Source organism: Aquila chrysaetos, chromosome 17 (genome assembly GCF_900496995.4).
Source record: "Aquila chrysaetos chrysaetos chromosome 17, bAquChr1.4, whole genome shotgun sequence".
NCBI lineage: Eukaryota > Metazoa > Chordata > Aves > Accipitriformes > Accipitridae > Aquila > Aquila chrysaetos.
The window spans coordinates 25870059-25895332 of record NC_044020.1 but is presented as its reverse complement, the minus strand read 5'-3'; the positions used below and the strand labels follow the sequence as shown (position 1 = coordinate 25895332).

The window sequence follows — 25274 nt, the reverse complement described above, 5'->3', positions numbered from 1 at the left end:
AGGAGGAAGCAGTGAACTGTGCGACAGGAGTTCAGTTGGGAGGGTCTGACAACTAGACTGACCGCAGTGAAGACCTGGTCTGAACAAACCAGTTGTAGTCAGCACCATGAGAGTCAGCTTTTTGCCAGAATGATAAATTTTGCACGTGCTTTCTGGTAGGGATAAGCTCTAGGAACACGCTAATTTCAGAGGAAAATACTATAATGCTGGTAATGAAATTGCACTATCTCAGCATCCTGCAAAAAAGGTTTATTTTCTTATTAATATGTTCTCAGCATTCTCCCTTTTTCAGTTCTCTAGAAACGTTTTTTTATGTTTCCCTCAGGTGTCTTAAAGCTTCTTGTTTGCAGAACAAACCTCCCGAAGGGGCTGTGACCTGGTCAGAGCACTGATGTTTTATTTTAAACCCACCAGCAGCAAAAAAACACAGAATATTTTTGAAGGGAAATTTCCTTTTTGGGTTTTTGTATCCCTGAAAGAATTTCCGATGTAGGCAGACAGTAATTCCCAGCTACATACTTCCTGATAAGGAAACAGCTCCAATAAATGCAGCTATAAATAGCTACCTTTTTATTTTTTAAAAACGCAGGGAGATTTGTTTAGCCTTTCTTTCAAACTGTTGGAAGAACGGGACAGTGTAGGTTAAGAGTCTTAGGTCTGGCATCCATTGGCTCTCCAGATAAACAAATTAAGATTTTAATCTGCATCTGTACATTTAATTGTGTAAAGTTTAGATGTCTGTTTATTTCTGCTCATCCTTCTCACAACACTGTAAAAGAAAAAAACACCTCCTTTTTATATGGTAAACATAAATTGCATTTTGAATTCCTCAGAAGGGAAAAGTATTACCTGGTTTAAGCAGAATTCATAATGCTTTTACTATGTGCCTATATTTTAGTGCTTCTTTTTCTGTACGTAGTTTGTTAAGGTGCTTTGTCATCTCAGAATAAGTAGCATGATTGTCAACTCCATTTTTGCACATTTACTGTGGATGTGCTGTAGCAAATTCATAGTTAGACATAAATTTCCTTTATTCTAAAAGTAACTTGCTGGGACAATTTTGTGCAGTTGGTTTATAAATCTTCTGAATTTTCTGCGTTTTCTCCCCCCTATTTATGGTTCTCTTTCATGCATTTTTAATTTAATGCTTTTTACTTTGGACTCTTGCTAAAATTTTCCTTTGCCAATCCTGCTTTTCTTTGTGCTTTTAACAACGCCAAACGCACACTACCTTCAGAAAACCAAATAATTGTTTACCTATACCAAAATTTATAGAGATGAATAAATTTGGTGCAAGAGCTAGTGTGAAAATGTCTTTGCAGGTTAGATTTCAGGCCAGCTGTACCTGTCATTCAGATTACAATTGAAAATATGTATGTGTCCACTAGGTTGATTGTTTTATAGAGGGTGAGTCTGCTTCATAAATCACCTTGATCAGCGCTTAGTTAGACCTCGGTTTCTGTCCTACAGTGGGGAAAGCTCTGGCGTGTCCTGCGTAGCTGCTGATGGGCAGGTGTCTCCAGCCAAATCCTGAGGCATGTCTGGGGACGGGCTTCTTCACAGGGGGTGTTAGTGGCTGGGGCATCCTCTTTTTTCGCTTGTTCGTGTGGTGAGCGCTCTCCCTAACTTTCCTGGGGAAGAGGGGGGTGAGGTGGCCGTGGTGGGCTCCCTGCCGTGCATGGCACCGGTTGCACCACGGCCAAAGCCCCTAGAAGGGCAAGGGTGCAACTTCTTCGGTGCCGGCAATCAGCAGAGAGTTGAGGGCTGGCACAGCAGAGAGGAGGTCGAATAATCTCCCTTTTCCTCCTTCTGCTCCCCCTTTCTCCTTCCAGCGATTTCACAGGATCTTATGACTTGTGGACAAATCCTACCCGCAAGGGTACTCAGCTGCCATGGGCCCCTCCTCTTGGCCCGCTGGTTGTGCTCCCAGCTGGCCCAGAGCCGAACAGATTGCACAAGGGTGCAGCTGGTGGAAGATCCCTCCTCGCCCTTATCGTTCATTGTTCGCTGAAACGCCATGGCAGGGCTGGGCGCGCGCCCCTCCTCAAATGTTGGTTGCGTAGTCCCTGAGCACATCGCTTGTGCTCCATTTTGCTTTGTAGGTACCTGAAGGGGTTTTACCGTCTTCCTCCTGTGCTCCTTTCTTGGCTGCACCAAGAAGGTTGATCTGCATGTGCAGGCCTTGCCACACCTCCTCAACAGGCCTGTGGAACATGCACAATTAATACGGTATTAATTAATTATGGGGAGAAGTCGCTGCTGGCACAAGAACCAAGGCTTGCAGCTTATAAAGTGAATGCTTTGATGCTGAGCTTTAAAGAACGTTTCCATCAACTCAAGCCAGCGGAGAGATTCTGTGATATTTAAACCCTCCCTCCATACAGACTCCAGAGCTCACTGTTCTGCCACCCTGGGCACTAACAACAAAAATAGTGGTGGCAACGGAGGGTTCAGAAAGCACAACCGGGTATCGACCCTCATGAATAAAATTACACAAGTCCTAGGTGGAAATGTTGGGGCTGAACCAGAAATGGTTTGTCAAGCCAGCTTAATAGATGCTTGCAGTGCGAAAAAAGAGTGACCGCCTGGACCTGCTGAAATGAATAGGAATTGTCTCACTGACTTCAGCAGCTCCCATGGTTTTATCCAGAAAATATGTGTTTCTGAGTAAATGTGTAGGTTTGCGCTGTGCTTCTACTTATTTACCAATGTTTGTGGGAAGAGAGATGAAGGAACGACTGTGCCTCTTTCGTTTTATGCAATACTGAGAATTTCTCCCTTTCTACTTCCTCCTTCTCGGTAGTGCAGAAGGAAGCAGCCCTGGTCCCTGCCGGTCCACAAACCAGTTACTCATTTCAGTTCTGCCGCTTAAGTGTATTTCCTAGGGGGGGAAATCTCCCTTTGTGTATCTAAGTTCCTCTTTCCTATCTCTCTTTTGTTCTGATTTCTTCCAAGCAATGTCTCCTTCAATTTTTAACCTCCTTGCTGGCTTTCACTTCCTCTCTGTGCTTCAGTGAAGGCGTTTTGTCAGAAAAACCCCTCTGTACACAGATACTTCTTTGTTCCCCCCCCCCCCCCCCCTTTTTTTTTTTCCTGTGTCATACTACTTTGTATCTTGCTTCCTTGGAAACTTCCTTAGTAGTCTTATTACCTCTAGGCTTTTAGCTGCATTACTCTGAGTAGTCATTACTGTGTTGCTGGGTGTGTAATTGTTTAAGGCACCTTGATCTTTTTATTAGAGGTATATTTTTTTTACTGCTCTTTAAATACTAATAGGCAGTGGTGACAAATATAGTTATTAAATACACGGGGCTTGTTTCATCACTGCTTTACAGCTTGCTTGGTGGTTTTCACTTGTTGAAAGTAAGCGTAACCAAATCACAGGAGTCATTCCCTACTTCCACTTTGTGTTGTTCTTAGGGATGCAATGCACGGTGTGGGGTGGTGGTGAATGGGTCACATGCAGTAGAAGTAGTTCAAGGTTTGGTGCAGGATTTGGAGCCTTGGAGCTGAGCAAAATAGGATCAAGGGATAGCACTCAATGTCTGTAAGAGCTGGAACATTTACAGTCCTCCTCCTCCAATTTTTACACCCTCTCTCGGTTTTAAAATCATGCAGAATGAGAAACAAGTGGAGGGATTGGGAGTGACAGCAGAGGTAACAGTGACAGCGAGATGACCTGTGTTTGTGATGGGCAGACCTGAAGCAGCTGGGCCATTAAAGGAGTCAGTACTTGCTGTTGGCCTCCTGCCACACCATTATCAGTGTGTGCAATAGTGATGGCTGAATCTCAGAAAGTTTGGCGGCTGATTCGGTTCAACAGAACACCCAGAAGTAAATCCAGATGTCTTTCAAATTGGTTGGATATGCAGTGTTGTGGTGAGTTCTCCATAATTATGATTTTCTTGTGAGACTTCTGGGAGAATCCAACTAGTCCAGAATAACCCTGAGAGCACAGCTTCTCACCCATGGCCTTTCTGGTGCTCCATCATTTGCAGTGGGAACATGTGTGCACAAAAAACCCACTTGAACTCAGAAAAGAGTTAACAATCAAAATTTATTTCAAAGCTGAGAAGTTTCAGATTATTTTTTTTTTAATCTGACACATGCCATGTATATCTGTGTACATGTACATATTTAGATCCTGCAGAAGGGAGGCTTGCTCAAGTACTTAGGTTTTATGCGCAGACACTGTTACTGTCCCTTTTTCTCTTAAAGCTAATTAACACTTACAATGTGTTACAACCATTTCTTTTAGGCAGAGTTGTAAAATTACTGCCTATGATCAGAAAAAGTGGATGCAGAAGATGGTGGAAGGCACCTTTTTGTGCCACATGTGCTGCCCAGTAGGCTCACAGTGCTGTCCTCCCCACGTCTCTGCTGTGTTTCAGACTGGAGGTCCGGGTTTGAACTGCTCTTTCAATGCATTTTTACTGGATCAAGTGTACAGAGTCAGCAGTATTGTATATGGTTTGAAATCTCTAAGTTGGCTTAAAATTCTAGATGGGGCTTGATCAGCTGCATTTAATGCTTTCTTACTGAGTGCACTCCATGGGCCACTTCCCGAAGACTACTAATGTGAAGGCTAATCCACAAACAGTCTTGGCACCACTTTGGAAACTGAAATAATCAGAGTGGTATAACCTTTTGTGAATAAAGGTAGCTCACACTGATAATTTTATCCTGAAATGACTGGGCCCCCTCTCTGAAGCATTTTCACAGTACAATTTTATAAATTGATATAACATCAACAGTGTAAAGGCTGTAAAAATACAGTTAGTGGTACAAAACCTGTCTCTTAACCAGCTCTAAATTATACATATGCTTTGTATAATTTGAGCCTCAGGACAGCCGCACTTTAATAGATCCTGACAACTGGAAAAGCAGGGACATCATCTTTCTCTGTATGAATAAAATGCCCAACGTGTCTTTACCACTTGAAGTTATGGTCATCTACTCAATTAACTGCTCCCAGTGTCACTCAGAATTGGGATGAAAGTAAATTATTCTTATTTTAATAATATTTTCTCAATTCTTCTTGAGAGACAGCAACTCATTCATATGGGACCACAGGACAGGGAAATCTCATCCAGAAGGATGTTGTGGTTGTTCAGCAGAAAACAATTATTGATGTGAGTAGCTCATGACTTTTTCATGTGGTTTTACAGTAAAACCTGTGAATGTCCCTTGACTGTGGAGTTAAGCAAAGATGTTTGTCAGAAATCAGTCACCAGTCTCAAATTTGTTTAGCAACTCTGCATTGATTTCATGATTTTGCACCAGAATTGTTAGGAAATTGAAGTTCTAACACAGTCTTGTTGAAGCTCATGAACTTCTAGGGAGGTTTCTTTATACCTTGAGTTTGTTCAAACTCGGTCTTGCTCAGGGTGTGGTCGTCATCCACACGGTCATTTTTAATATGATAGGGGACCTAGCTAGAACAAACTACTTCACCAGTTTCCCCATTCCCAGGAGACTAGAGGGAGGGATAGGACTCTGCAGTTTGAGGAGAAGATAGTTTTGTAAGTGAATGGGTTGGCAGGGAGAATGTTATCATGTGGCTGTGAAATCATACTTGGTATGGAGAAGGTGAACAGGGAATGATTATTCACAGTTCCTCACAGAACAGCAAATCCAGAGATCCGAGATAAATCATTGGGCAACGTGTCTAAAAGAAACAAGAATGAGGATGCATCAATACATGAAAGAAATCATTGCAGGAAGATATTTTGAGGGCTGAAAATGTAAATGGATCTCTAAAAGGAACCAGATAAACCTGCGGAGGGAGGATAGGCCATTTGGTCAGTATGGAAACAGTGGCCTGGATGCAACCACAGCTCATGACGTCCTTAAACCACAGATACCAGAGACTGAGATAGACAATATATATTATAGAAGAGATTGCTTAATGTTTCCTTATTCCTTAGACTTTTTGCTTATGCAGCCACTACTGAAAACATTTGGCTAGATGGGTCGGCGATCTTTTCTAGTATGGCAGTTTTTATATTTTGCCTCATCTCATAGCCATCTCCAGTGATTTGACAGTAGTGTGGATGCCATCCAAGCAGATATATTCAGTATGCATATGCTACGCCAGAGGGCTCTTTTAGGTGATAACTAACTCATCAGCTAGAGGCCACGGATAAAAGTTAAGTGGGGGGATTTGCCTTTAAGCAATTCTGACAAAAGTCTCTTTACACAACAGCTGACTGAATCACTGAATGTAATGCCAAGGGCAGCAACAGAAAAAAAAGTCATGTAAATTAGCTGGCAAGAGAACAGGGCAAAGCTATCTGGTGAAGGAGGGAATGGGAGAGGAGGGCAGGCAGCCACCTGCTGGAGCTTCAGCTTCAAGGACCAGATCTCCCCCATCAAGTGTTTGAAAAACAAATTTTGAAGTTGAGACTGAGGGGGAAATGTGGAGAGTCTCTCTCCCTAGCATACAGGCCTCCAGTGAATTGTGATCACCCCTGTATGCGATTCTGTTATCGCTAGCATTTGTTTCTCTCACATGCCCTCTAAGGGTTGCTTTCTTTTTCCTGCTGTTGTCCAGTCCAAGATCCAGTTCAGCCTGTGCTCCTTCTATGGCCCTGTCTCATCCATGTAACACGAATTTCAGTTCTGCTTCCTCTCTTGCCCCAAACAACAGTTGGGGTTTCTGGGCGTAGTCATTAAAAAAGTTATTATTCAGTATTACTTGATTTGAAATGGTAAATTAAAAACTAACTGGAAGTCTGGCAGTGCTTCTCATCTGTGTCCCCTTTCCTAAGGTGCTTCATAAAATACCGTATGTTGTTATTCACTCTGGCCTGGATGTTCTTGGCTCTCTCCCACTTAATGATTCACAAGATATCTGTGAGATTCATTTTTGTAAATGTGGCTCCCCCCTTCCCTCTGTATATTCTCCCCTCCCTTCTCCTTTGCTTGCGAGTCTTCACTGCAATAGTTCGTTAAATAGAACCCGTAGTACATGTAAAGGACAGAGTGCAGTCTCCAGTCTGCCATCAGAAGACATCTAAGATACAGTACAAATTTTCCCCCTGATTTCCAAGTAGGGGATTAGAGGAGTTTGGGAAGCTTTTCTACAGCTCCCCCTCCTCTTCCCCTGCTCTTTCTCAGCTCTCTCTGCGTCCTGTGCCTCTCTCCTGAAAAGAGACATTTTCTGCTAGTAAAAGCTCAGCAGCTCGTCTCCTCTGAATGCTCCTGGCTGTCTTTGAGGAAGGGGGAGCAGGAGAAAAGCCGGGTACAGCAGGGTCCCTGCACGCCTGTGCGAGGGCAGAGCCGCTGATCCCGGCATGCCGGCTGCAGTAAGCAGGCAGGGGTGTTTGCGGAGCTTGCATGCCAGAGTCTCTTCAAACAGCTCTGCTCAAAGGCATGAGCTGGGCTCACTTCTGAGGGAAATTTCCTTTTTGGGGAAGTTGCTGCAAAGGAATTTCCTGTGTGGGCAGACAGAGCTTCCTGACTTGAAGGCTTCTTGGAAGGGAAACCATTTCATAATGAAATGATAAATTAAAGACATACCAGCCTGGTTCGCTTCAAAACAGCTATTGAGAGAGCTCAGGCAGTGCACCATTATACTCCCGCGCAGAATGAAAATAAATTGCATCCTGACAGGATTCTCCATAGTGGAGCATATCCTTCCCCCCAGCCTTCCTCCCTGTACATCTCACTTTCCTACCCTCCCTCTGCCTTTCCCTCTCCCCTGCTATTTGCTGCCCTCTCATCTATCTTTTGTAGCCCCCTCGAACCAACAGGCAAAGGAGTGTGATGTTGGAGATGGTTTGCTAAATGTACTCCCTTCCCCATGGAGCAGACAGCTCTGGTTTAAGCCCTGCTATGCTGGCCGGCACAGCGAGAGTCCTGGATGTAAGGCATAGAAATGGCACGTGGCTGCTGTGAAAACTGGGTGCCGTGGCTGCTGATGCGGTTGTAGCAAGGAGAAATTAGGGGTATCAACAGAGTTTAAGTCAGTCCCTATAATAAGGAATGTCTTGGTGTGGTCATGAAAATAGCTGGGAGGAAGGGTTGCAGATACCTATTTCCTGTTAAATAAGAGGAAAAAAGGGACCTTTGCTCCATCCCAGCCAAGACACAATGGAGGGAGGGCATCCCCAGAGAGCTTAGGCTGTTACAGCCGAGTTTTCAATAGGCACGAACCAGCTCATATTATTTCCCTGCTCTGCACCATCCCGATCTGTTGGAAAGTGAAGGCAAGTGCTTGTGGGTCTCTGTGCCTTAAGGGATGCCTGTATCTGCGAGCTCAGGTGAACTGGGTGAAGAGCTTCGGTTAGACTGCTTGGGTTGCCGAACACATTGTGCATGCAGATGGATGATATGATTTCAGATGGCATGGAGGTAGGGGGAACAAACAAGCAAGAGTTTCACATCACCTTTCTCTGTCTCAACTACATCATCTGTAAACTTAATGGGTGATTCTGCTCACAATACCTAGTCCCGTGAAGTGATCTGACGTGTACTGCTACAAGTGTGGCATCAGCATTTTCTTTTCTCCCTTGAGAGAAGGCCTTTATTCTCTGCCTCCTATTCAGCTGGCAATTAAAGCTGCTTAAATTCTTTGCAAGAGTCCCCTGAATTGGTGTGCATTATGTGCCTTGTTCTGCCAAGAAGGCCTTACCCCTCTCCATTGCTTAGAGAGTTTCTTAGGAGTTTTGAAATACTTGAATCGCCAGCAGAATGTTGCATGATTTTATAGTGAGTGTTACAGTTTTGGGAAGTTTTTCTTAAAAATGCATCTGCTGGAGTCACATTGACAATGAAAGAATTTGAGTTTTTATTTGTATTTTTTAAAGCAAGTTTCTGGCCTGCATAAAGAAAAGCTAGAAAAGGTGATTCACAGGGCTCAGAAGTCAGATACAAAGGACCCCAAAGAAAAATATGTATGTGTGTGATCATATATATATGATATATATTTTATAGCTTTGGCAGTTTTCACCTGCTCTTTGTCGTGATTAGCATACCATCCCACAGCACATGTCCATGATGCATGACAGCACCATGAAGGCAGATCTGACACTGTGCTGCAGCCAGGGCTGTCTTACAGTGGTCCAAAGAGATGGTGCTGCTGCTTAAATGAAAGTTAGGAAGGATCTATCCTGAGAAGCCTGTACTAGGGAGATGACAGCCTCAGAGCTACAGCATACAGGAGGTCCTCAGAGAAACAGACTTCTGCTGTACAGTACTAGACTCTCTTCTTTGTTCAGGTTATCATTGGGCCAGACTGGGTTGAAAACTAAATTGTTCAGAGCAGAAAGATCCTCACCATGGCTTCCATTTTGAGGTGCTCTCTTTCCTGAACCAATGAAAATTGTGTGGAAATACTCAGATAGCAACACTCAATATAGTTGTAAGTAGTACTGGTTTTAAGAAGACGGTTTCTGTAGTCAAGGTATAGATCAGCAGAGAACAATATGGAAATACCTACTTTGTTTTAAATCTATTTGGTAAGACACCTGGTGATTTTTATATGCAGTGCTATAGCTTGTAGAGGTAGATTTGGAGTTGAGGATGGTCTCAGAAATAGCTTCCATGTCAGATCCAGTGCCTGTTCAGCCTGAAAGGGCTTAGAGGCTAAATCATTAGCATTTGCCTAATGTGAATGACCTGCCTTCGATGGGGCCTTGTGTGGGACATTTGACAGGCTTACTGTTCGGCCTGTTTCGTTTTGTTGAGCTGTGAGGCACCCAGAAGCGTACTAGGCAATCTGACTACAAAGGGTGGATAAACACTGGGCTCAGGACTGTTATGCTGTCACCACCTTTTGATAGCATTAAATTAATGATTAAAATCAACATACTATGTACTGTTTGCATAAGTTGCTCCTCTTTCTGCCCTTGCTAATGTATTTTGTTCAGCTAATCCCCTCCTAAGGAAACTTCATTGCATTTTCTTTATTGCCTGTCTCTTTCTTAGGCTAGGGTGATGTGCGCCTCTCTCTTTGTGTGCTTGACACAGCCTCAACCAGTTCTGGGATTTGCCATCCCTCCTTCCCAAACTGTGAAATCCTAATATCTCATGTTTCCCCCCAAAGAACATAGAACTCATTTCTGTCACCTTTGTTTGGGGGGGGGGGGGGGGCAAAAACTAAACAGAATTACTTCTAATCTACTCAGAAATAAAATCTAGGTAACATCCTGCAATGGCGGCAGTCATAGCCATGCCAGGAGGAAATCTGAGTGGGAGCACAATTGTTGAGCTGCACATAGGACAGAACAGTTCCACCAAGGTTTTTTTGGTAACAGAGGTTTGCATTGTTAATCAGGTGCCACTCTAAGCTCACTATTCAGCTTAATGGTAGTGAGTTCCAGTAAAATGCGGGTGGGAGGACACTTAATTTGTGCTGGTTTTTTATTGCTTTAAATGCACACAATGTTTGTTCTTGGCATGATATCAAAAGAGTGCTGGAAGGAAATGAGGTAGAAAAAGGACATGAAAATCACAACCGCACGACTGATCTCTAAGGGTATTGTTCTACTTCCACGTGGAAAGCCCAGAGATTCCTAGTAGATGTTCTTGCTGGGTTGGCAGAAGATGGAAATCTTATATTTCACTTCTGGCAATAGTGGGTCAATAGGGACTTCTCTAATCAGCTAAAAACTAGCAGTGATGGAGTTTAAATAAATTGTAGGCAATTATTCCTATCATAGGAGTAGGTCCTACCATGCAAGGTCTTTGAGGACAAAGGGAAGACTGGAGAGGTGAGGTAGGATGCATCTTCCTACCCTTGCTCTTGCAGGTGTCACTCTAGGGCCTTATCTTGAGCTCTGTCCTACTATGTAGTGTGTATTTCTGCTGGAGGTGGCAAGGGGTATAGTACATGTCCCCACTCCAGAACCATTCATTTTGTTATATGCTTGTCCGCTTTTGTGGAATTTGTGTGACCTCCCTTGTGAGACAATTAAGTCTCGCCCATAGGAGGCTGGCATTCAGCCTCCATTTTCCTTTGATCAAGCTAAATTTCTTCTGAATTACATTGACTCGGACAACTCTAAATCTCTGCTTGTGGGGTGCTTATACCAAATATTTGCAGGCATTTCTGTCTCTACACTGTCTGCTTCTCCTCAGTACTGCATGAAGTATGTGCAATGTTTTTGAAAGCTCAGCAGATTTGGTGTTGGAAAAGTTGGGGAAGGAATGTGTGAGCCAAAGATCATTTCAAGGTAGCCATTCGTTGGATTCTTCTACTACTCTCACTCACAGGCTGTCGGGAGAGTAACTGGTATTTTATCAAGCTGGATCTCACCCTGATCATTTGAAATGCTTCCTTTTTCACCTCAGTGTAATTTACAATCACAGATCTATTGCAGCAAGAAAAGTTAACAGGAAAGAAATGTAAACACTCTGACTGTGTTTGACTTCCTCTAAACACCTATATGTTTGTGTTGAGGGAGTTATTCAATTAAGAATAAAATAAAGCTTTCCAGTCAACCCTGGGAGAGCCTATCTTTGAGATAGGTTCGTCTCTTGGGGATCTGGAGAGAGGGAGAATTACGTGTGCAGCAATGCTAGTTGGTATGTTGCCCAAGCTGTCACTATGACAGCATTTCAACATGGCATCAGAAGCAGCTCTACACCAGCTGCATTTGCTTCCCATGAGAAAGTGTATTGGCATGGAGAACCCTGAGGCTGAAAGTGAAAATTATGGACACGAGTTTCCTCTCTTGCACAATCCCTATTGAGGGGTTTTCAATTCCTATGCCTGATTGTATATGAAAATGCTTAACTCCTTAACTGCTGAAGGATATAATGATTTTCTCCAGGAAATCGATCTCTCAGTATTTGAACAAATGTTAATTGAAGGGAAAGGGTGAAAAAAGATGCAGCTCCCGATGTACCTCACTTTACTAAAGCGTGGATAACACAGTCAATCAGTGCACTACTTTTTTTAGTAGTGGAGACCTGAATTAAAATTCAGCATAAGGCACAGATAAGATAGGCAAAGTCAGACTCTTCATAGTCTTTAGTAATTTGCAGATTTTTTCCAATGCTGCTCTTTTAATTTTTTGCAGGGCAGGTGGCAACCAGTGCATAGCTAAGCAAGGTATATTGACAGTAGGTTTACTTTTTCAATTATCTTTCAAAGCCTTCTTGGAAATAGTTCAAAAGACTCCCTGAAATCCACAAACTAGAATTTGAAAAGGAAATACTTGTCGTTTTCACAGAATGTCTTCTCAGTTCAGCAGCCTCAGGACTGCAGCAGGACAGCAGGAGTTGTGGCAGGCTCACACTGAAGAGTAGTCTCAAAACACAGACCAAGAGCTGGAATACTTGAAACCATAATCACCTGAATTTCCCTTGTCCCTTTTACACATGTCAGAGATTCAACTCGGCCTAGCTAGAGTACTGTGACCTTAAATGTTTTTGGTGATAGACAGTTAGCCTTTCTGAAGCAGGTAAAGAGAGGTGATCTCTCTTCCTGCTGACACTAATTGTATATACCTGCAAAAAACTGAGACACACACAAAGTGATATGTTTCTTAGGGAAATTTCCTTTCTAAGGAAGTTAGTCATGTAAAATAATTATTATTATTATTTTTGAATCCAGTATGAGTCGAGGGAGTGCCCTGATTACACATTTCCTGGAAAAGGCCGTTGGTGACGTACCATTGACTAATGAAAACTTGCCAGTTAGAAGTAGCTCTTTTCTGTTAACTATTTGAAAAGGCAAGAGTATTTTAAAAGTAAAGGTCTTTGACGTTTCCTTGTTCTTTCTTTTTTAACCCACCACCAGTGGGCCCATTTACATCATTGGCAGCTACAGGTTCATGGCCCTGATTGGAAAATACTGAACTATTCTGATATAACAAAATAAGTAAAATCAAAGCCTGCTTGCCATCACATTGCCAGTAATGTGGCTGTGCAGCCTAATGCCACAACCTAAAATTCAGGAAGGAAGAAGAGAAGCACAAAGGAGGCACAACAAGCATGACAGCAGATCAGTCAGACTTCCCATCAAAATCAGGGTGATGCTTTAGCTACTGGTGAGCAGCAGCCCTCAAAGAGCTCTGTAGTCCCTGCCTAGGGGTTAAGGATGGAGTTTTGTGCTTGTATGAGAAATTCAGAACAGGAAAGGGAAGAGTGGTAGAATTGAACTTCTGTTTTCTGTTGCTACTAACTCAGGTTTTTCTAGCATGTGTTAAACCAGTGTCCAGGAAATCTGGGAGTGGATGAGCCAGAACTTCTAAATACCATTTTAGCTGTTATGTCTAAGACTCTGGGAATCGTGTTGCTTATGCTCAGAAGAGCATGACTTCTGACTGCAATTTGTTCAACTCAAAATGACCTCTAAGCCTTATGGGAAGTCAACTTAAAAAAAGAAAAAATACCCCCCTCCACCCCCTATTTCTACCAAAAGAGATTTTTCAGTTTTAAAACCATCATCATGCAACATCTTGTTTTGAGTTTAACCCCAGCAATATCAACATGACAGAATTATGCAAACAAGGAAATTTCCATGGGCTGAATTGCACAATTTCAAGAAACAATCTGAGTTATTAAATAAACGTGAGTGCTGATGCCTTAGCATTGAGGGGCTGTGCACTCTCTGTAGCTGTTGGAGCAGAAAAAATAAATATACCTTTCTTCTTCCCTGTTCATTGACTGAACACACAAGTGGGTATGAATAGTACCTGGCTAAGTGTTTGTGTGCAGTGCCAAACCACAGGGGTTGTTCAGAGGGCTAGTGCATGAGATTTACTGTTCAGTCAAAGAGGTAGCACTAAGAGGGAGATAGGAGCAATGCTGCTATAGGTGTTAAAGCTATGCAATGAGAGTCTGAAGTGTTTCCTAGTGTATTACAGATTTTCCTTTGTATTTCTGTAGGATCCTGTATGGTCTGTGATGACAGCTAGCTCTAGGATATAATAAGAATTTCCAACTCCACCACAAAGATTTCTGTGAAAGATGCAATGCAGGCACCAACCCGGCAATGATCTGCATTTCAGCTTTCAGCAACATGCTGGACTTAAATCAAATAACCTTATATTCTCACCTAGAAACTTTAAGCCATAGCCACCAGGCTATATCCTAGGTATGCTCCCATAAATGAACTACTAGGCTGTATTGTTTTACTGGTGTTTCCACTGTATAAATTCACATCAGGCCCTGTCATGCATGTTATGCCTGTAAGGGCAGAATACCTTTTTTGTCTCTCAGTGCTATAGCTTTCATTACTACACAGGTACTCAGCTATGGCAGGGATGAGTCTTAGAGAAATTAAGATAATTAAGTGATTAAGGTAAGTAAAAACTCAGTACCAACCTCTGGATTTGCATGAATGAAAACCAAAACCAGTAATGGCCATGAACAAATTGATCTGGGATAGGTAAGGTGTATAGCTGTCGGAGGATTGAGATTCTGGAAGAGCCATTCCACATGATTAATGGCTCAAGCAGTCTAAGCAGCTGATGGAGCTGGTACTATTTTAGACAGGATTATTATAGAGAGGATTCAATTCGGGGATACTTTCTGAAGGGTGATCTACTTAGAGGTCCCTTCTAAACCTATGCCTTGTGGCCTTAAAGCTCTGTGTGCTGCTTGCACAAATCTGGAGTTCTCGTCGAAGTCTTCCAAGTCAAGATTTTTGAGGGTGCCTGAGATGTGTGCAAAACCTGAGATTTATTGACTCCTGTGTTTATCACATGCCTCAAAAACCCTTGTCCCATGCAGACTGTAGGTGTGTACATTTGTGGAAGGGATTAGAGTTGAGACTGAGAAGATGAGAGAGAGGTGAGATGAGCAAAAGGATTACATGTGGAGTTAGGGAATTATAGAGTAGGTGTTTTCTGTGAAACCAAGAGGGTAGGGTAGGCAAGATACCTCCAGTCTGCTCTGTGAAAAAAGAAAAACAGGGATCCAGGCATAAGCTACCTGCATTGGGGTAGAAGAATGGCATATTTGGTATCATGTGACTTGCAAATGTGTGCAAAACACATTATTCTAGCAGAAGTTGTTGATTTTCTGAAGGCTTAGTCAATGAATATGAATGAATCAATATACTCTTACATTTTATTGGGTGATAATCAACTGGTGAGACTCATCAGCAGAATGACGGATGTGGTTTCTTTATCTGACTGTCAAACAGAGAGTCTATGTGTCATTCTTCACTTACGTGAGTTTGCCCAAGGCTTGCATTATTGGTAAAAACTGTCCCATTTGCTGTATTTAATGATCTACAGGTTATCAAGCCTTCTGCAATCCTTTACTGGCTGTGACACTTTATTGCATGATGCTACTTACTTTCCCTACCTAGAAAAAGGTCCTTTGCAAGGATAAACACATTAATTCTTAGAAGATATTTTGAAATCTGCTGGTGAAAGGTGCTTCTTTCCACTATCTCCAAAGTATTAGCAATAATTCTGTCTGAAGAGGATGGAAAAAGAGGGAATATGGATCAAAAGGCACTGACAATTAGAAGTTCATCTAACAGGCATGTGGTGTATAAGAGCTGCAACCATTTGAGGAAGGGTAACTGAATGTAGGAGCATGCCTTTGCACTGAGCAATGCTGAGAGAAGCTGGAGCCCCCTAATATCTTATCTGACCACATCTGTGTTTCCTAGATGGATGGCAAATCTGTAGCATACAACAGTAACTTGGGAGAGCACAGAGAGCAAACAAAAAGTGATCCGGGGAGATCTTTCCTCATTTGTAGTTATCAGGACTTGGAATATGGCTACATTGTTGTTGACAGCTTAATTCTGCTCCATGGTCCGTCCCCAAAATGGTCACAAGAGTCTGGGTACACTGACAAAGATGATGGCTGCATTTTGGAAAATGTTTGGGCGCAATTACTGTAAGCGAGACTAGTTGGCTTGTTTTTTTAATTCTAGTGGTGAATGCGCAGGCTGGAAACTTCAGAAAGAGTAGCTCTGACATTGTTTCCTGTGTGGGATTTTGTTGCAAATTTCTCTTCAAGCATGTAAAAACAAATGCAGTTTTTGTATTTTCCACAGGGTTTCTGTAGTGTGAAGGGCAATATAATCTTAATTCATTTTAAGAGGCACTGATTTGACTGTGTTTGATGTAAAGGTGGTTTCAATCTTACTGATGTCATTTCAGAAGGACAGCAATTGAACAGATCTGCAGCAATGCAGAACTTGTGTAAAAGGAAAAGGAGAATTAAGCTTGAGTGTTTGAGACCAGTACCAACATTTATCTTTTGTCTTAAAGGCCTTGACGCTTACTTTCCTTTCGTTACCTCACATTATAGGTAGTTTACTGACCTGGGTGGTTTCTGTCAATCATAGACTTACAACTGTTTACTTTCCAGGTAAATATAAAGATGACTACTAAACATAAAAGTATAAAGAGATGGCTAGTAAAAGAAAGTAGCTGTCTTTGAAAAGCCAAGTTCCTTGGCAGTGCCAAAGAGGTGTCTTCAACTTTAGAAGACTGACTGAGTTAAGAAAGACATAAAGTTGTTGCCAGTTGAGGGCTGTCTGGTTGTTTTAAGTGAGACTCAACAGAATCAGTCCGGTGATGCACAAAAATTTCCAGCTTAAGTAAGCCATTGTAAGTGAAGGACATAAGCTTTTCATAGTCCAGGTATCTTCAAGAGCTTTAGAAAACAATGAAACAGTGTTGCAGGGGTTGGTTCAGAGCCAGTATTTCCAGTCTGTGCTTTCCCATGAGGCTCTCTGGTGTTCTTAAGGTTACAGGAAATTAGGAAGTTAAGTCTGAGTCTACTACTCCTGTGGCCCTGGTTGTCCTGGACCAGCTCCTGCTTCATCATGTTCTGTGCTTGTTGTGCGAGAAACAAGGTACTGAAACTGGAATCTCCTTTGCAGAGATAATAAAGAAGATAGATAAGGGAATCTCAGGCTGCACTGGAGGAATTGTTCCAGTGAGATGATCCATGTCCTCTGACTCTTAAGCCCCTCATGCAGCCATAGGCAGGGCCACTGAACAACTTCAGCTGGATAAGCTCAGTTGCAAGACCTGAAGCTGCTTCTCCAACAGCTTTTTCTGACTCATCACTTTTCCCCCTCTTCTCTCATACCCCCAAACACACTGGAATTCAAATGTTTTTCGAAGATGGGGTTCCTTATGCCTTAGTCCTCCTATCTGTTGGGGTTTGGGTTTTTTTAACTTTGATATTCTGTCCTTCTTATTGGTATAGGGTTTGTTCGCTCAGCACCACACTAACTCCACTTCTCCAAAACCCACAAGATGGCCTAGCAGATGGGGTATAAAAACCATGTAATGTACATCACAGACCCACTAAACATCGATTTTTATTCCAGTCATGGATAAGTCTAGGGGGAGAAATGGGGGGGGGGGGGGGGGCAGTGAGAATGGAGAACAAGCTGGCTCAGGGGAACGCTAATAGTTTTGGTTTGAGTCCAAATCATGCTAGCAGTGATCATAAATAAACACTTGGTGGTGATTCAGTGGCTTCTGTTAAATGAACAGGTGGTCTCAGCCCTGTCCTCAGTGAAGAACTGTCCATGTGCATCCATCCCACATCATTAAACCAACTGTAGGTGTAGCCGTGAGCTCAGGCCTAATCTGCCGGGCCCAGGGGAATCAGAGAGCGAAAAAGGTTCTCACAGCTCAAGATGGTCTCTCTGTGTCAGGGTTAGCCCATGGCTGAGGCAACGTCATGTGAACTAGCTCTTCTCTAGTCTACGTGGTAGAGGCCTTGTTGATCATGCTACTCTTCAGAGCTGGTGCTTCATGCTTTCCCACAGCACTGACTTCCCTACTGATTATGGAAGTGTCATGGAAAGTGATAGAGAAAACTTAACTGAATGGTACAGCATCAGAAGGGGGAGGGAAGCCAAGAAAAACCCACTTGTCAGCTGAACAAATTAAAAAATTATAAAACTCAGCATTTTGTCAGTCACTCCACCCCCTGGGATTTCCTTCATGGTTAGGACTTTAATCATCAGTAAAACAATAATAACAAAACATGTACAACAAGTCCAACCATCAACTATCATAATTCTCTTCAACACAGCAAGACGCTCTTCAACAAATAACCATTAAGAGATTAAGCCTCCTTTATGAATAAATTGTTTGGTATGCCGAAGGCAATTTGTTTGACATTATTTTTGCAGGATTAAGGAGTCAAAGACCTTGACAACATGCTAATTCTCTATACCTGGCACAGAGGCAATATTAAGGCCTTGGTAATACTCCATGCTATTGACAAAACTAGCATTCACATGAGATCGTTTGCTAATGTATTCTTTGGTTTGGCTGCTGATAAAACTGAGTGTATATTACAATGATGCTTTTCATCCCAAGATCCCCAAATACCATTTTTGCTGAGGGTCTTGCAAAACCCATGCAGTCTTCCTGAGGAAGGTGGTATTAGTGTTATTACCATTGTCCGTTTCAGGGAAGGGGAAAATCGAGGCTACAGTTTCCCCAAATGCTGTAAACCAGGGTAACATAGTGCCACTGCTGAAAAACGTCAGTCCTGCCCACCCGTTGCTCTGGCTGTTCTTCCCACCTGCACACTGGCCGCTGGCAGAATTTCTTTTTCTGCTGTGCAAGTATTCAGACTGAGAAATTCCTCTGGGTTAAAACTAATGTTAGGAGAAAATAGTTTTTTTTTTACTTTATCTGGGTCATTTCCTTGATCAGACTGCTTGTACAGCTACTTGAACACTAACAAGGTTTCAAGAGAGCTGTATGAAAACTGGAACATGAGATGGGAGTAGGTAGGACTGATTTATTGTGGCGTTGCCACTTAAATGAACCTAAAGTGCTCATAAAACTGTGGCCTGAGGTACAGTTAAATAGCCTGTTTAAGGGCTTGCTCGCACCACTCTCGTGGGCTTCCCCAAGTCAGCTTTAGTCTAGTAAGCTAGCATGCCCAGGGTCCCAGTCAAATTGAGTCTTTTGCTGCTGCATCTGAATTGTAGCCAGCCTGGCTAGCCCACACCAGCTGCAGCTGAAGTGGTGAGTGCAGAGCAGAGATGTCATCAATAGTGCAACATGCAGAGTCCAGTAATCATTACCTGTGATCTCCAAAATAGTGAAAAACATACTCCCCGCAGCCTCATAACAGTACTTAATCAGTTATGATGTTTTTCCCTTCTTTTTAAAACAGCTGATTTACAGGTGTGAAGCCTTTACTCCTCAAAAGTAAGAGCAGCTGGGGAAAAAAGGGACAAGGAAGCAATTTTTCCTGAAGCTTATTTCCTGGCAAGGCACGGTTTTCAGCTTTAGAAGGATGTATGGGGCAGAGAGAAGTACTGTAAACATGTTCGCATTTGCCAAAGCTCCTTGAGCTTTTGCCTTAGCCTAAATCTCGTAGGACACACTGACTGTGGTTCATTGTCCTCTCAGGGGAACTTGGTATTAAATTGTAAATTCCATACACACACAAAGAAGAAAAAGAGAAAAGAAGTGAGGCTGTATCAGATCTTGTAGAAAACCTGAGTCTTCATTATTTCCTCCCCCTGCTTTCTGAAATACTTTTAATCTAAAAATCATGGAACCTGAGATCATCCCAAGTAAAGCTAGAATAAACATGACTGGAAAAGGCCCCTTGGGAAGACGTCTCAATCTCCTGCTGCTGTGCGATTGTAAAAGCCTTCTGCCTTGTCTCTGCAGCTGAATAGGTATCAATAAAGTACACAGCTCAGAAGAATGAGACAACTTCACTTTCTTAGAAGCATGGTGGGGGATTAAAAGAAGTCAAGTGGCAATAAACTCTGTGTCAGCGATTTGCTTTACTATGTATCTGTCCAGTATTTGCCTTTTTTTTTTTAAAAGTGTACTGCAGGAAAAAACCTGCTACATTGCTTTATTCAGGCGAGGTCCTTGTTTTGCTGCATTATAAAACCATTGGTTGGTGCTTGTATGAATGGTCTGTGTATGGGTATGTGCATGGGCATGTTTAACATTGAACATTTGGTCTCAATGTTCTGGCTTTTGCTGATGACACTAAGCAAATAGTGTCACATCCCTCTGAGCTGGATGTAGAGGCAGACACCACATACCTAGCCAGCATTGGAGATGTTCTCTGCAGCTTGTCAAAGGAAGCTCATCTGAAATTCAGGAGTTCATATCTTTGTTGCTGGTCATTCCTTTACAGTCAACCTCACCCAAGCTTCTGCCACGTAAATGAGGGGCATTACAGCTTTTAACTGCAGAGCTGACCCCTGTGCTTTGGATGCTGAAGGTTCTGGCTTTTACCCTTAGGTGTACTATGAAGGAGGCTGCACATCTCCTCTACTAGTGTGATTTATGGACACTTTTTGGTTTGGATAGGAGTAACAGCTTTTAAGAAGCAGAGAATAGATAGCTGAGGTTATGACTTTGAGATTACAGTAAGGAACTTATTTCCAAGTGATGTTCTTCGGTGTAACTCATCTGTTGGGAGAGCCAGGCTCTGGAGAAGCTGAAGGATGTGGGCATTTTTCCAAGCCCACCTAGGACTGTTGGAAGACCCTGCACTGAGCTCAGGTATTGCTGTGGGTGGGATGGTGTCAGGGAGTAAAAGAACAGGGCAAGGAGCCCTGGTGGCACCAGGCTACTGTCCATCTGGGGTTTACAGCTAGTGAAGGCTCCTGTTTGTCACTGCCTGGAGGACAGGTCAGGAGCTGTCTCGTCTCACCTGTCTGTCCTCTCCTGCTCCTTCATTCTAAAACACATCCAAGTCCTTGGCAAAATGCTGTTAGGAGAAGAGAAGAAAAAGCTATAGTATTTTCCTCCTGCCAGGCCTGCTTCCTGGTGGTTTTCTTAGGAGGGCAGGTTTTGGTGGTCGCAGGCTGTAATCTCCTAGATTACTATGCCCCACTCTGAGAGTGCTTCTTGCAACACAACCCATGCTCACAGCTCTAAGCACATTTAATTATGTCTCAGCTTTCTTTCTGTCTTTTAATTCAGGGGACTCGTTTTAGAAATGGTTATGGTTGTTAATAGTAAGCTTTGACCATTAGGACTTCACTCTGAACACCAGTAGTCTTGTTTTCTGAAACAGGAATGAGGTGCTGAATGAGGTCACCCTACCAATAACTCTTCTCGCTTATTGATTTTCTGATATGTGCATTTATTGGCAGCTGATAAATAAGTGAGAAGGATTTTGTTGTGATGTAGATCACAGCAGGTCTCAGAGTCAGTCAGCAATTTTTTGTTAGTGGGAAGGAGCGAAGGGGTTATCAGTATGTGCACATAATATGTCCGTGTTCTCAGTTTATAGCTGGGTGTGCTGATTGAGTTCTTTAGGTCATTCAGTGTGTGTGTGTGTATACATCTACTTTGTCAACTATTGGTGATTTGCAGAAATTTGCTGCTGCCTACCGTGGGTTTTAAAAGATGGATCTTGATCAAATAGCTAGTCATCATCCTGGCTACCTGATGCATTTCATCTATACTATGTACTATGCCCACTTTGGAAACTGCAGTCATCCCCATGCTACTTTGCACTATATTTCTCCTTCTTTCTTTGTATTTACTTGCAGATGGGTGTGTTTAAGTATATATTTAAAATTCACTGCCTTTATGTCTCACTGTCTGAGAATGGGAGAGGAAGATAGGGAGCTGCCAATGAGGAAATAAGTGTCTGAAAGCTAGAAGAATGGAAATAGTGAGAAGCCAGGCACATTTTTAGAGAGCTGTAATGGGGAAAACAAAATCCTATTACAAATCTAAATGTCCCTAAAAGTCTTGGAGCCCTGAGTGGAAACTAACCCCAGGTACTTGCATATGTACAAATGATCTGTATATCAAATTCCAAGTCGTCTACAGATTGTGCAGTGCCCACGGCAGAGTTTTCAAAATGTGTAAGGGTAATGACTTTTACTGGATAGGGTGTAACGCTGGCACTTTCAATGTAACAAATTGTCTGGTCCAGAGAGTAAAATATTCCAGGAAATGGTGCAATTGAATATTCAAAGTATAGTAAAGAGATCACTAAAGATTTCATGGCATTATTAGATGTTCAGGACAATAAGTAAGCACTGAACTCACTGAAATTATTGTCCAACTGGCAGTCATGGGTGCCATGGGCTGAATCTATCTTGTAGGACAGTTTTCTGTCACACTGCCTTCTTTGGAAATGGGAAACATCTTTTGTAGTACCTGCTGTTTTAACTGTCTGACACTTCTCCTCACTGTCTTCAATGGCTGAGTATTTGCAGAGCAGGCTACAGCCACCACCCTGATGTGGGAAAATAGCTGAAGTCTGGGTGCTGCGCTGATACCTGCATAGTCCATCAGGGCTTCCTTGGTGACTCTCCAAAGAGGCTGTCTTGCAGCAAGGTTAGCTCTAAAGTTTCTTGGAGGTATCTTATCAGTGTGTATAAATATTTGATGGAAAAGTCGCCTTGGGGATTTCTGATTTTTCTTCTTTTTTTTTTTTTTGCAAAGACCTTCTCCAAAGCAAATCACCTCTAAAAAAATAAGATTACTTATTCTTTATTCTTAGTGATCTGTTTTCCTTAGAGACTAAAGAAAAAGCTTTGGCTCTGAACCTGCATGTTTGACTCTGCTGATCATGACTGACCTGATCTAATATTAGGATGTAACGTTTCTGTTGGTAGCATAGAAACATATCATTTGCTCTTCTTTGGTCTCTAGATATGCCAACAGCATCCTGGACTGCATTAGGCAGAGCCTTGCCAGGAGATCAAGGGCTGAGTTTCTTCCCCTCTGCTCTGCCCTGGTGAGAATGTATCTGGAGTGCTGTGTCCAGTCCTGGGCTCCCCAGTATGAGAGAGACATGGACATACTGGAGGAAGTCCAGTGAAGGGCCATGAAGCTGATTAAGGGACTGGAGCATCTAACATGTGAGGAGAGGCTGAGAGCTGCAGCTATGTAGCCTCAAGAAGAGAAGGCTTGGAGGTATCTTATAAGTGTGTATAAATATTTGATGGAAAAGAGTAAAGAAGACAGTCAGACTCTTCTCAGTGGTGTGCAGTGACAATGGGCACAAACAGAAATACAAAATATTCCATTTAAGAAAAACTTCTTTACTGGGAGGATGATCAAACACTGCAACAGGCTACCCAGAAAGGTTCTGGAGTCTCTGTCTTTGGAGATACTCAAAACCCAGCTGGATGTGGTCTTGAGCAACCTGCTCTGGCTGACCCTGTTTTGATCAGGGGGTGGACTCAGAGGGGATCTCTGAAGGCACCTTCCAACCTCAACTATTCTGTAATTCTGTGATATGGGCAGGCTGATGAACGCTGGGGAAAGCTTGTAGTAAGGGTCCTCATGCTACTGTTGACTGTTATCCTTAGTCTGCTCGGAGGTTAAAATAAACCAAGCAAAAGGAGTTCATGAAATAAGGACAAGAGGACTGAACGGGATTGTAGTTGCTAACTGAGTTTAAGAACAGTCTGAAATCACAAGCATTCACTAAATTATTTGAAAACCTAGTTTACAGGATATAATCTATTCCCTTTATTTTCCTAGTTCACTGAAGTTCATTCAAAAGTTCTGTCTTTTAGATGGGATAGTAAGCTCGAACTCTCTCTCCTCTTGCCATTTAAGAAAAATTATAGGCTGAAGTAGTGTCAAATTAGAACTTTAAAGGATAGTGATTTACATTAACAGGATTATTTAGGATCACAGAATAATTCAAGTTAGAAGGGACCTCAGGAGATATCTACTCCAACCCTTCAACGTCCTGCTTAAAAGCAGGGTCAGCTACGAGGCCCAAGTCCCTCAGTGCTTTATTAAGTTGGGTCTTTTAAACCTCCAAGGATGGAGATTACACAACGTCTCTGGGCAGCCTGTCGCAGTGCTTAAGTGTCCTCCTGGTGAAAAAGATTTTCCAGTCTGAATCTTTGCTCTTCAACTTTTTTGTAGATGAATGAAGGTAACAAATAGGTGCCTTTTGTGGTTTTCAGGAGTGTATAAGCAATCCAGATCTCTTACTCTCTTGGGCACTTCTAGAAGTTCTTCTAGGCCCTTATCTTTATTTTGAAGTGTGAAAGTGCATCTGAAAATCTTAACCAGTGTCTCCTGGGCTTCATAACTTTAAGAATTTGGAAGCTTGAAACTGAAATCTCTTCCCTTTCCAAAATTTTGTTAACTTTCTTGTGTTTATGAGCAATGATGTAGGATTTGGAGGGGCTTTGGTTACAGGAGGGTATGTCTGGGGAAATACAACCGAAGCATTTCTTTTTGAGCATGTCCTTCTGTTAACTTTGCTGATGTTAATAACGATGAGGTAAGATCAGAACTAGGGCCATAATTACATGAAGTTTGCAAAGAGAGGAAAGATTCAGAATTCCTTTCACACTGCCTAGCACATTTCTAGGAAACTGCATCAGTAAAATTTTTTAAAAAGGCAAAGAAAACTTGAGTGTGGAATGTTAGAAACATTGTGTCTGTGTATGTCAAACAGGCTTTATTTCTGAATAACGTTTAAGGTAGAAAACCTCACGAGTCAGGTCCAGTAGCTTATGTTTTCATGTGTGACAGAGGCTAATTTGGTCATGCTTGTTACCCTAACCATAACTGCTTTTTTTTTTTTGTGTGGCAGTGTTTGCTTTTGCTCTGTCCGTTTCTTGTTGTTCTTAAGAACAGATATTTGCCAAAACAAATGTATGTGAGTGATAAAAGCCGAGAGGAATGTCTGTTGGACCACAGGAAATTTCCTGTGCAGGAAGAGATCTTGGGAACTTCCTGTGGAGCAGAGCATTGTGGGTGTGTTGGCAGAAGTCCCTTTACCACAGCTGCAATTAACTAGAAGAGGGTGGAAAATAGTCAGCACTGCCTTTTGCAGTTGTATAGTTCAAGAGGAGAGCCTGAACTAGACACTTAAAAAAACCACTGCATGAGCAAATGTTAAATCACAGTTGTGGGTTTGCAGATGATTAGTCTCGTAACCAAAAAACAAGCAAATAAGAATGGTGCAGAATTACAGGTTACTTCTCATGCTGCCATACTTCGTGCCCACCTTATAGACTAAGTCGGTGCACATGGGAGTATCCCAAGGTTTGATGCTTCTAGAAGGAGACCTCTTCAAGCCTGGTCCCATATGCCTAAGAATGAAATGTGTCCTTGGTCCCTGCATTTTGTATGCTACTGTAGCCTGGTACCTTGCAGGATTTATGAGACATTGCTGGTCAGCCTGTACTCTCCAGCAGGGTTTTCCCATGTCAGTACTGTCCCTGCACCTTCCATGAGGCTTCGTGGTGGGTACTTCCCAGGCAAGTTCAGATCTTCAAGCGAGCTGTATCCCACATGTTGTATTAAATGTGCCTGATGCCAGAAACTTGTGTTGACTGCCAGATGTTCAGCATGGAGGACCTTTATTTTTGCCTCTAGCAGACGTGCATCTCTTTCCCC

At 42.5% G+C, this 25274-nt stretch overlaps 1 protein-coding gene across 6 annotated transcripts in view; it reads left to right on the top strand.

The window, feature by feature from the left end:
* The window catches only part of ETV6 (ETS variant transcription factor 6), a 140710-nt gene that overhangs the window by 56491 nt on the left and 58945 nt on the right, over positions 1–25274 (top strand). The window lies entirely within an intron of this gene.